Source organism: Nelusetta ayraudi, unplaced genomic scaffold (genome assembly GCF_046127955.1).
Source record: "Nelusetta ayraudi isolate G7.1 ecotype Tasmania unplaced genomic scaffold, CSIRO-AGI_Nayr_v1 ptg000125l, whole genome shotgun sequence".
Taxonomy (NCBI): Eukaryota; Metazoa; Chordata; class Actinopteri; order Tetraodontiformes; family Monacanthidae; genus Nelusetta; species Nelusetta ayraudi.
In genome coordinates this window covers 661511-674138 of record NW_027466175.1, presented here as the reverse complement: position 1 = coordinate 674138, position 12628 = coordinate 661511, and the positions used below count along the sequence as shown (strand labels likewise).

At 45.7% G+C, this 12628-nt stretch overlaps 1 protein-coding gene across 1 annotated transcript in view; it reads right to left on the bottom strand.

Moving 5' to 3' along the window:
- fjx1 (four-jointed box kinase 1) overlaps window positions 1-12628 on the bottom strand; it is a 31610-nt gene that overhangs the window by 3339 nt on the left and 15643 nt on the right. The gene's annotated exons all lie outside the window — the stretch shown is intronic.

Below are 12628 nucleotides of genomic sequence, written 5' to 3'. Positions count from 1 at the left end.
TGAAATCGTAAAACGGAATGCAGAAACAGCACATTGAGAGAGCAAACCACTGTCATAAAATCTGACGCGAAGGAAATATCTTCATTATTGAAACAGAGAAGCTGTTTAGCTTTGCTTGTATGCAGGTTCAGCGTGACTTTGGGCCCACGCAGATGACCGAGAGGCCAGGCCACAGAACACTCTTTTCCTCCGCATGGGCGGTCCTGAAGACAATGGTAGCATTTATGCTCTAATAGTGGAATTTCCCTGACTAGCCCTAGCAAGTCACCTGATATGTGTTTAACTGATCATATGGTGCTGATAACCACAATAAGGGGTCAAAAAAAAGCCTGTAAAGTAGGCAAAAAAGATAAGGAGGGGAAGGGGAAGTCAGAAACTATTAAATGTAATCACTGATTTTAAAGGCCGTGCCACCGCCGGCGTGCCGCACAGTGCTGCGTGTGTGCTGCAGGGTTTCTGAGCAGTAGCATGTGACGGTCTTGAGACATTTAAAGAGAGCAGCTTTAAATTTTGGATCTCCTTCTCACCAACAGCAACACACACCCTGAAGAGAAAGAGTTGGTAAATCCTAAAAGAAAACTTTGATTTTTCATCAATTATGCTCCGACACACATCATTTCCATAGAAAATATGAAAGCAAACCACACTCACTGGGTGTTTAGACTTTATCCAAGTCTCTCCAGTGAATGGTAGTATAGTGGAAGAAAGATCGAAGCTTTCTCAATGCACACTTGATGCAAATCCACTGTTTCAACATTGAATACTTAATTCATACCCTTTGTATTCTTAAAGGCCGACGCTATTTCAATTGCCGCCACTAAATATTTGATCCTTTTTCCTGCCAGCAACCAGGGCACAATGAAGTCAGCCACTTGTTCCATCCTTGTCCGACGCTTTGTTAAACCAAACGAAACACGCAGACTCACAAACTCCTTTCTACAGGTCCCCCTCATTAAATCATTTCCCATTAGCATTCCTCAGCAGTCAACCCGTGTTTTCCCACTCTGTATCTTGAACCTTGGCTTCCTAATCAAATTAATTGGGTCTTTTTTTTTTTTATGGCAACAAGCCGGCATGCTAAATTGCTTGGGTCGAAAAGCATATAGACAAGAATATTCAATTACACCCCGTAAACCAAAGGTCCACTAATGCATGCCTGAAGCTCCGAAAACCCTTATCTTTTACGCTGATATTTGCATTATTTCGGCGCTCGAGGACAGACGCGTCCTAATTAGACCAGATCCATCTCATGCACGCAGCCTTTCATATTCCCGGGCGTACGGGAACAGGCAGGCGGTGACTTCTCTCAGCCAGACAGGTGAAATGTCTCTGATGTGGTCGGATTGCTCGTCTTGCCTTCACTTCTCATTTAGCAGGCGGGGGAGGTGTGGGTCGCCTCTGACATTGGCAGAATAATTTGTTCAATTCCCCAGCCTTGGTTTCGATTCTGCAATGCAGATTGACAGCAGAGGGAGGGAAGAGTCAACGAAAAATCACGGGGTTATGCACAAACAGACGGGACATTTACACAGAAGGGACATTTACAAGCCCTGCAAATTGTGTCAGAAAAAAAGGGGAAAAGGGTTGCGTGTGGGCGAGCTTGTTTTTCAGACGCCTTCGACAAAAGAGTCGTTCCTCGTAGCAGGGTTTTCTTTTTCTTATCTGTTGCTAAGAGATGTAAAATAAATGAATAATTATTTGATAGTAGTATTAAATAAGTTGTGTCCCATAGATAGGAAACACAGATTAACTAACAAACGGATATTTGTCGAGAGAAGGATAGTTATTATAATATTTTACATTTACAACTCTATGCCTTTGGTTCTGCCTCTCTATGCCTTCACTTTCACTCCACAGGAGAGACTCCTGGTGACCAGACGCAGGAAATGAGACGGCTCAGGCGCATTGTTAGAATTCCCTGTCTTGGCGGAGTGTCTGTATTTACTGGCCTGGTCTGCAGGACTAAAGTGTGCGGTTTCTCATTCCCTGTGCACAAGTGCGGGCATGTTCTCATATCAAACCTATCTGTTTCTTGCCATGTGCTATCTGCAGGTCAGACAGCCCCTCCCCCCCTCCTCCTCCTACTGCATTCTTCCCTCTGCTTTCCTCATAAATCGCCCAGCAGTCCCAGGAGGGCTGTAAAAAAAACCAAAAAAAAAAAGAAAGTGAAAGGCCTTTCTGCACCAGCCGTGGCCGTCCGTGGTCGAGCGGCGCGGTGACGCGAAGGAGCCCCGGAGACCGTCTGTCATTCTGTCTGCAGCCAGTCACGGTCCGTCTGACCGCAGCACAGCTGTGATGCAATCTCGGCTTCTGGGCGTCTGCCTGTGCAGATGGACGGCGGGGGGTTGGGGAGGCAGGATGAAAATAAAGATTTGGGGACAGCGAGAGGAAGAATAAAGCGCAGTGGGAATTTTTTCGCTCCCCTGTGAAGCATCAGGGTAGCTCTCGTTCAGTAATAACTCACAGGCCCCCTTGGCACTTCCCAGCACTGTCCCACACTGAATAATGAATGAGCAGGGCTTCCATTACCGGTGAAAGCAAGCATTGTTTCAAAGGGTTTTGACAATTACTCATGTGCAAGGAGCAAGGATGAGGTGGTGCTGGTCGTGCTGGTGGATAGGATGATCACTGTAGCTGGAATTCATCTTCTCCAGCTGTGTACGCGCAATGAAGACGTCTGTGGTTCCTTGGACGTGCGTGGGCTCGCGTGCTTTCAATCCGAAACACGAGCGGAGGGGGATGATCAGGAGGAGGCCCTGTGTTTGGATTTAGTATTCCACCGGTGAGTCGGAATGCAGAGGAAGTGCCAATACACCAGCCTCCAATCGAGGAAGTGTGATATTACCATCTGTTCAAGGAAGCCACCCGATGTCCCTCCCGTTTTGCAGCGTGCTCAAATTTTGCGGCGCTAGACGTGAGGATCGTGCCGGTACAATAAGCTCCCCACGGGGACGATAAGACGACTCTTTATCATCTGGTCTCCAAGCGGCAATCTCACTCCTCCCTTTGCACAAAAGTGCACAAATGGCTCCGCGGGTGACCTTGTACTCTGCGCTCTGCATTCTCTTGTTCGAGCAGGCAGATGCTGCTGGTGTTTAATGTAAAAGGCCACTCGGGTTAATACCTTGTTTCCAGGGTGATACAATGTTTTGTTTTCTGGAAATGGAGCAGCAATCTCCGGCTTGGCTTTATCTAGATAGAAAGCAGGGAGCCTATGAGGCGGTGTACTGGAACCCTCAGAATGGTGGTTGGCTGCATGGAGAGACCCCTGAGACCCTGCGTGGAGCAGAGCCACCTCCATTCACCGCCCTCTCATTAGCCCGCCTTTGCCAATTTCCTGATTCGCGGGCTGGAGGCTTTTGAGCGACGACGGCTGCCCCACTATTTGCTAATGACGGGGCTTATTCTCTACAAATGCTAAATGACTCCCTCAATCACGGAGGGCGAGGCAGGAGGCCTGGCTTATCGACGTGGCCGGCCCAATCTCCGTCTGGTTCCTACAGCGCAGGAGTTGAGAGTTGGAAGTGGGGATGGGGGGGGTTGGAGGTGGTGGTGGTGGTGGTGGGGGGGGGCTTTGGAAGCAGCCAGAAGAGCTGAGACATTGAAATTCAGAGCTACACAGAGGAGACCCTCTATCAGGGAGGCAGGGAGGAGATGCCCTGTGGAGCCGCTCGATTAAAGAATCAGTGTCCAATCTCTTGGATTACACCCACTGACCTGCCACACCAATTCCACCTGCCACACTATTAAATGAATCATGAATGGAGTTCCTTTTTGTAAAAAACCTGTTTACCTCCACTTTCCACTAAGCAGTTTATTGACTCAAGTGTAACTCGCTTCTCTGCAGCTAGGGGTTTGTTTTTAAACTGGCCAGAGGCGGAGCTTAGGGACATCTGATCATTATTAGAGTAGCCACGGTACATAAAGCTTTAGTGAGGGCTTTATTTTCTTCTTTTTTTTCCACCCCCTTCGCCGTTGAAAACTAGCGGGTCGGGGCTCACGCGTCGGGTCACGCGGTCACTCGGCATTCGAAACGGTGAATGAGTGGCTTCCTAACGTTTCAGTGGAACATTAAGCAGCATCAGGTTTAATGGGCGAACAGCGTGAAGTGCTTACACTCATCATATCACACTGGAATTAATGGTGTGTGCGTGTGCGTGTGCATGTGTGTGTGTGTGTGTGAAGCTTTCTGGTTTACAAGCATCTCTCCTCCACCCTGGCCTGTTCCTTATTTCAAACCAGCGCTCGCAAACCACTAATGAAAAACATTTAGCCCTTTCAAACGTGTGCTCCTATCTGACAGGGAGCCTAATTCAAAGAGGGAGAAGGCAATGCCGCCCAATTACTTCCATCCGACGTTGGGAGAGATATAATGGAGCTTTAAGCGGCAGCTTGTGTTGACGTCAGGTCAATTCCGCCAGGATCAGAAATCTATAGTGGTAAGAAGAAGAAGAAAGCTCTCCATACAGCTTACTTCACACCCTGTTTCATATTTGATGTTTTCGCGTGCGCCATACGGACAGTAAGCACCTATCAGGTTTCGCCTCTTTGTTCTGTCACGTGTCTCAGACACTTCAAAGTGGTGCCGAGATGTGAGCTGGACAGGGGGAAAAAAAGGAGGGAAGGCTCAGCCTGACAGCCCAGGCAGCGGCGATTGTTGGCTTTTAAAGATCCCTTTATGCAGAGATGTCCTGTCACAAAGGCGAATCCCCAGCGCTGGGAAAAGTGACATTTTTACTTGGAGCATTTTTTTCCTCTCTTTTTCCCGTCTTGCTTGTGTAGCATCCAGCCGGAGCAGGTTGCGTTATTGTAACCCTGAGATTCCTCCCGTCCGGCCGGTCGGGTGGGGTTAACGGAAGAAACAGGACACAGGAATGACCCCTTGGCATGCTGACCTTTTCTTACCCATAATGCCGTTGGTGTTGACAGCTCCCTGTTGGGGGAAGGGTAAACAAACAAGCTGAGAGAGAGAGAGAGAAGAAAACATCTCCAGGGAACTTATGCAAACAAAAGAAAAAAAACAGACTCAGCCACTCTCTGAATTAGCCGTTAGAAACTCCAAATTTGCCAAATCTTGCTACAATTTCAAAAAAAAGTTCAACGTCGACTCAGAGAGCTCCATCGCTCCGCGCAACTTTTGGTGTTCACAGTGAGGCGTGTCTAAATCGGGAATAATCCCTTTACCCTTATCTCATTGTCATCTTGGTTTCTCTCTCCGTAGGGCTGCCTAAACAACAACATCCGGCTTGTCTTTCCAAGGATCAAATCAGGAAACAAGTTTGCTGAAAAGCTTTTTCTGACCGGGTTTAATCGCAGGGAGGAAGTTAAACACTTCCTATACGCTCCGCCATGTTGACTTGATTTCAACAGGGGAATCAAGGCCCAAAGGGTGGCTTGGTCATTCCCGGGCTCTTGTCATGAGCCTTTTCCATGAAGCCGTGATGTGAAGCGCATTCCACTCGCCACATATGCCACTCTATGCCTACCTGGAGTATGAGCCTCGAATGGTTGTTTGCAGTCATCGGCCGCTGATGGATTTAATTCCCGCAGGACGGTTTCGTATCACCGTTGGCTGTCAGCACATACATTATGCCGTTTAAGCAAGAATGATTGCCGCTATTAACAACAAAGCAGGCCAAATTGAATAATTTAACGCTGTAGCAGGCAGCGACTCGTGGCTGTTAAATGAAGGCAGCGGAGTTTTGATCAGGCAGCCAGTGATCACAGGAAAATAAATAATACAAAAGTGAGGAGACAGTGATTAGTAATAGTTCTCTTTTCTGGTCCAGTGCCTGGTCCTTACATTCCTACCCTGCTAAGATTCTCACTCTGGACATTTTTATTCCACTTGGCTGCCAGAAATGGCAAATCAATATGTTCCACAACAGATGAAAGTGGCCACAATGGGATGCCTTTCATGTGAAGTCCAAGAAAGTGATTTGCTTGGAAACAGCACTTCCCCTCCCCTCCCAGCCCCTCTCCCACTGTTCGTACCTATTTTCAGGTTTTTGATCTATGCCTCGGGAAAAAGTGAGAATGGTTTCTAATCAACGTCTTCATGGTTTGTAAAGGCAACCTGGGATTCACCGCCACTGAGAAGCATTTGAAGGAGCAGTAGACTCTGACTCCCTCTGGAGGCAGTAAGAGGGTATAACAGTTTGGGGAGATATTTTTGAATTCTTCGCTCTCGCCACATTTCAGAACTGTGACTAAGCCTGCAAACGCTTGTTGTGTTTCTTCCCTTCATTGCAAATGTGGCTGATGGGTGGACGATTAAATGTCTCTGCTGCTGGGGGAAGATTCAGGCTGAGTCTGAATCTTCTGCTGTCTGTCTCTGTCTACAGGGCCTCAGACTCCAGAAGCATGAGCAATGGATGATGTAACAACTCTGTAAGGGCAAATTAATCGGAGGCAGCATCATCTGGTCGGCTGTCAGGAGGTTTTATCACCTACTTCAGATCATGGTGCTGCTTTTTTTGCAAGTTGTGCTAATACATTTTGATCAAAAGGTCGAAATTCTCATGTTACTTGTGGGCTAATGGGAGATAAGTGATCCTTGATATTGATCTAATGTGGTCCAGGGCTTTTGGCAAAGTAGCTCCTGCTTTCTGGGGCGAGATAATGTGAATTTTCATGAATTTAAAGAGGATGAAATAGTTTTTTTTAAAAAAGAAATATGGTAGAAGAAGTGAAATGGAAACATCAATTACACAGCGGTTCGTGACAACTTAAAAAACCACGATCACACGTAAAAATGCTCACACACACACACACACACACACACACACACACACAGAGCGAGAGAGTGGGAGTTTAAATGTGTATATTTGATATATGTTGATGGAATTAACAAATAATTGTAATTTTAATCACACATTTGAGGAAAAATGTTTTTTATGTACTCTTATTACTGCATGCTGTTGCGCAACCCGTTTTGTAACATCTTTTGTGCACGCCCTGAATTTGTATGACTTTCAGTAATATTCCACTGATGTCACATGATCAGAACTGGAGCAGGAATTGGAACGACTGACTGCTTTTGTCTGGTTTAACGTTCCCGTCAATTAACTTGCACACGTGAAGAATGTGCCATGTCCTGCTAGACCACAGGAGGGCGCTACACACTCATCTTCCCTCGTTTAGATTCTGAACCGGCGTCCGTCTAACTTGAACTCCAGCCCGAACGAAGGCTCCAGGGCAAGAGACACACTTCAGAGGCAAGTTGCATTAATAAATAGGTCATGAACGGAGAAAACAATTGCAACCCATTAAATGCATGGTATCAATCGGAGTCTCCTAAAGACACATGAGATGCATTCAATTCATAATAAGTTATTCAGCCATGAGTTTGATTTTCAACGTCATCCGTTGGCTATTGTGGAAACTCCCAGTTGACGCTACAAATGGCCATTCTGATGTGTAGAGTTCCAAAACACATTTCAATTTAAAATAAGTGACTGTCTTACACAAGATGCAGTTCTTTGTATTATGCTACATGTTTATAATTATGCTTTAATTCCACTAGGACATGCAGCAGAACCAGGACAGCAGAAAACAAAACCGAGTATGAATCTAAATCTAAAATGAATGCTTCTATGAATAGACACAACAGATTAAGTATCAGCAGGTGGAGCAGTGGGACCACGCCCCTGAAATACTGCACAATGAGTACAAGTTGCCCGTTTGTATTTCACGTGAGGCCTCATTAAGGAGCTCTGTTCCATAAAACGCTGAATTCTCCCCTTTTAAGTGTTGTGCTTTTCATACAAAATGCCCCTTATGTTAGCGAGCACACGGTGAGATCACCGCGAGCTTGGTCCGGAGACCACTCAAGGGCGAACAGCAGAACACTGAGGTCTGAAAGACGAGAAACTCCTCTCAGCACAGCGAAGACGGAGAGGAGAAGGAGAAGCTGGCGTTGAAAGTGTGCACTGTTAAAAGTTGGGGTTTTGTTATTGGGCTCTGGGTGCTTGTTTTCATTTCAGAATAGGCTCACTGGTGCCTCACCCTGACCTCACTCAAGACCAACTTTCTTTATTCGCCATCCCACCTCTCGTAAATCACTCTGACCAACTTATTTCCACCACTATGGCAAAAGCTCTGGTGGTGCTCCATGCATGGGGTGATGCAAGAAGAGAAAAAAAAGCAGCAAAACAAAAAGCTAGTTGCCATGCTCACACCAAAACAAACCCTCCCGTTTCTGTGGACTGCATGCGTGCAATGTTGTTCCTTCGCGCCATAACATCGCAGAGTTCACTGTGTGATCATCACATACCAACGGATGGAAATGCAATTGTCCAATAAGAAAAAGTCGGACCCGCCAGGACGCTGTGTCTCGCGAGTCCCTCTTTAAGCCCAGGGCAGATGGAAAGACTCCTCATTCCTTCTGCATACCATGCTTTCTTCTGCCAGTCTCCCTCAGAGGTTTCCATTCAGAGTGACAGTTCTGTCCGAGAGGAGGTTCCCTTCAGCACCTCACCCAGCGGCGCTGCTCACCAGCTGTCCGACTGCCGCTTTAAACACACTGGCGCTCGCTGTTCTGATGCGAGACGCTTGCGCCCATTTTAGACCTCAAAGATGGAATCTTCAGTTGCTCCATCAAGTCCAATACGAGCGAGAAGATTTATGATCCTGAGTGTAGCGTATACAGTTTTATGAGACCATTCTGGACTTGATGCAGTGCTGAAAGAGAAGGTGACCTCGCTCAAAGAGCTACTTTCACATACGGTACCGGAGTGCGTTCAGAATGAGAAACAAGCCAGCGACAGCGAGGCGTCAAAAATCCATTGCATTTTAATTCCAAGAGCATCTTGAGGAGGTATAGAAAACGTTTGGAAAATCTGGCATGTCAGAGTGAAAGTCTTCACCTATCCATCTGTTAAGAAGCCCATGAAAGGTGGCCATCACACTCGCACAGACTAATCAGATAGTTACCGCAAGACATTGGACATTAGCATTTAAGTATAAAGTCAACTAATATATATCCACCAGCAATGAAAAGTAACCAGCATTGTTTTATTTTCCTTTTCTGATACACTTCGCTAACGCCATTTACATCTTTGTTCCAGAAGGTAAATGGTGATAGAATCCCAATACATTTCTGGACAGATTAAAGGTTGTCTGCTGCAGGTTGGCAAGATGGATGCACAATTTCTTCAATCAACCAACCAATCAATCAATCAATCAATCAATCAATCAAAAGAATCTATGAACAAACTTAGCTTTCCATTCAGCTGTGCATGACTTCTTTGCATTTTTTATGGCAATGCTTCATTTGGAAGAAGTTGGTCGTTCATGTGAAGAAGTGCCACGACTTGGAGGGACAAACCTCTTGCTCTTATTTAAAGCGACAGTCTGTCAGTGTGTTTTGAATCAGAGTCGCTGGTCAGACGTACAGCATGTGCCGGGAGGTACAGTACATAGCCAGGAACTGGCTCCATTACAGCAGATGTGACCACACATGCACGCAGGCTAGCCCAGCTACATGACCGCAACCTATATAATTCTCTTCAGTTGCGCTCTAATGATCCCAACATAAATGTGGCTCCCTGCTGAAACCCCTGCAGACGGACCGTTTTGCTGTGGCCTTAAAGTGGGATGTAATGGGATGTTAAGACCCAGTTTTTGCCAGTTCCAACCGGGACATCAACAGCCGTATGGGTTTACGAGGTGGAGACTGATGGGGTGGATTTAGATCTTCAAAGAGGTAAATAAATTGTAAACGTACATCACCCCGGTGAAGCTGAAGTAAATTGAAGGCAGACAGGTTCTGTTTCGTGCAAGGCTTTAAAGGAAAAAAAATACAGATAATTTTGAATAGTCATGTAAGCGGTTTCTATTGTGGCTCCATGAACATAATGTCTTGGACATTGCTGGATGATGTTGTCACATCTCAAAGTACTGAAATCAGCATGACAGAGGCCTAGGTTTAAAAAACGGTGCATTTCTTTTCTTTGTTGAAACACTTATTCATTGCCTTCTTTTCTGCCTGCTTCTTTCTTCTTCTGGTTTCAGCATTTGCCAGTATTTGATGTCCTCCATCTGCCCTCCTGCATTCATGCAAAATAAGGCTTCTGCTGCCCTTCAGCGGCAGATGTTTCCAAAGACACAATGCGACATTCAGAGCGATCAGTCTGCCTGAAAAGTAAATAAAAAATAGGCGAAGTGCTGCCCTTATGATAAGTGGCGAGTTCCCCTATAAATAGGAGTGTATCTGGCGACCGCTTTGACACTGTCCTGCTATTAAGTTACTGAACTGCAGACTGTGGTGGCAGCCTGGCCCTGGCAACAGTTGTCGCTGGCTATGAAACAAAGCAGCTGCAAGCATCTGTGTTACCTGTAAAGCAGGCGGCCTATTTTCCACGCAGTGAGGGCTTTAACTGCTGGAACTGAAAAAAAAAGAAGAAAAAAAAAGAGAAGAAATGGTGTTTACTCTGTGCCCGCCACGTAACCATAGAAATGAGATGAATATGTGGTGCCTTGATTGCATCCTTTCATATTAAAAACCGCATGGCTCCGCTGCCAGACATCTTTTTACACAGTGTGACCCCAGGAGACTCCTGGAACCTCGTGCTCGGCACAATGTAGTTAACACAATTCATAATGAGCAAATCACAAAGCATTTCGGAGCTACACTTACTCTCACAAATAGCCCCTGAAAAACCTTCCGTAACAAATGTGCGGCCAACAGTGGAATCCATTAAGTGTAATGACTCCCAGGTAATTTGTTGTACCTCCCTAAAAATGCACAACTTCCTTAATGTACCCGGCAATGAGATTTTACTGTTGGTGAGGGGCCCATTTTCTTTGAGTAGCCACAGTCAGTGCGGTGCCAAAGGAGAAGCTCCATAATGCAGCGCAGAATGGGTATGATGTGTGGGGTCATGAGAAAATGGGTGCGTGTCTGGGGAAAGGTTCCACGACAGCAAATATATGAAGAAATAAAGGCAAAACCATTTGTCTCCAAAGTTGTTTATGCCCAACAAGAAAATATCAACACAATACTCATTGTGTCTCTATGCCAGTCGGTATTATATGTATGTATATATATATATATATATGTACATATATATATATGTATATATATATATAATATTCCCAGAAATGTTAAAAGCCATTCGCGTGTTCCACTTCGTAGAGAGCGCGTGCCAAAAACACCCTCAGTCTGTGAAGTCACAAAGGGCTCTGAAGGCCTAACGTTTTTCTATTTCATCCAACAAAGTATTAGTTTAGTAGGACATGAACTGAGATCTGTAGGGCACCATCCATCTAGAGTGTAAGTTCCACTGCTGAAGTGCATCACAGTGTATGTTTCACTTGAAATGTCCTTTCAGTCCCTCCAGATGATTTCATGACACAATAATAACGAACTCATTATGAGCTATCAAAGGCCGAAAGAGTGAGAGGCGTATGATGATCTGAACTGGGCTCCTGTGAGGAAAGTCGACTGCAGCTGTGGTCTCAAAGCCAGTTTGGATCTCAACGTGAAAACCTTGGGTTTCCCATAATAAACCATTAGGCATCTGGACAAACAGCGGAGAGGTGGTGAAAGGTGGACAGAAAGCGCAGCACGACACGCGGTATTTCCTTTCGCCCTGTTTCTTTCATTTCCCCATGCTGACTTTGTGTTTATTCCAACTCTGTAACTGCCTAAACTTCAAGTGAGCATTAAAGAAAACCCAAATTATTTCCATCCAGCTGAAAAAAAAAAAAATCACCAAGATAATAAAAACAACACTTATTGCAAAAAAAATAAATAAATAAAAAAAAAAAAATCAACTGATTTACTTGTTCTTGAGTGAAGGTTTATTTTCAGTGGTAAAAATTCTCAATTATTTTTATGAGCCATGAAATCCGCCAACAATGGACCACAACAGCACACTTCAATGTGACCCTGTTTATGATCAACTTTATGTAAACATGTGCACAACGGGATCGCTTCCCACTGCCAGAGTTTTGCAGACGGGACAAGATGATCGCTCCCTGCTCATCTCCTCCTGCTCACACTTCAAAGAAGGAGGAGATCTTTAGGCGTTGCAGAAAGGGGACAATCAGATCCCTCAGTTTGAAACTATTCAATCAGATGGACAGAAAAAAACAACAACATTGTAAGCGCGGATACTGTTTGCTGAAATCCTCACTATTTTGACGTAGCTGCACTTTAAGTAGCCTCTTAAATTCCAACCAAATCCTTAATGGAAACGAACTAAATGTTTACCACATGCGTTCCAACCATTAGACGCTGCTGAGTCTTTCACACTGGGCCTTTAAATTTGCTGGACCATGGGGGCCTGCAGTCCTTCAAAAGCTGCGATGTCCTGTCGTGCAGAGGGGTTGAGGGGGGGGGGTTAGGTGGGAGTTTTTGGGAAGACCGGCGTTAGTGGAACTCCTTCTCACCGAGGCTGGACTGTAATCCGAAGCCAAAGACAAGCGAGAGAGAGAGAGAGAGAGAGAGAGAGAGAGGGGGAGAGGAGGGTGGGGAGAGAGAGAGAGAGAGAGAGAGAGAGAGAGAGAGAGAGAGACAGAGACAGAGACAGAGAGAGACAGGGGACGGGGGGGAGGAGGGGGAGGGGGGTAGTTAGTTAGACAGGAAGAAAGTCAGAGGGAGGGAGAAGGAGAGGGAGAGAGA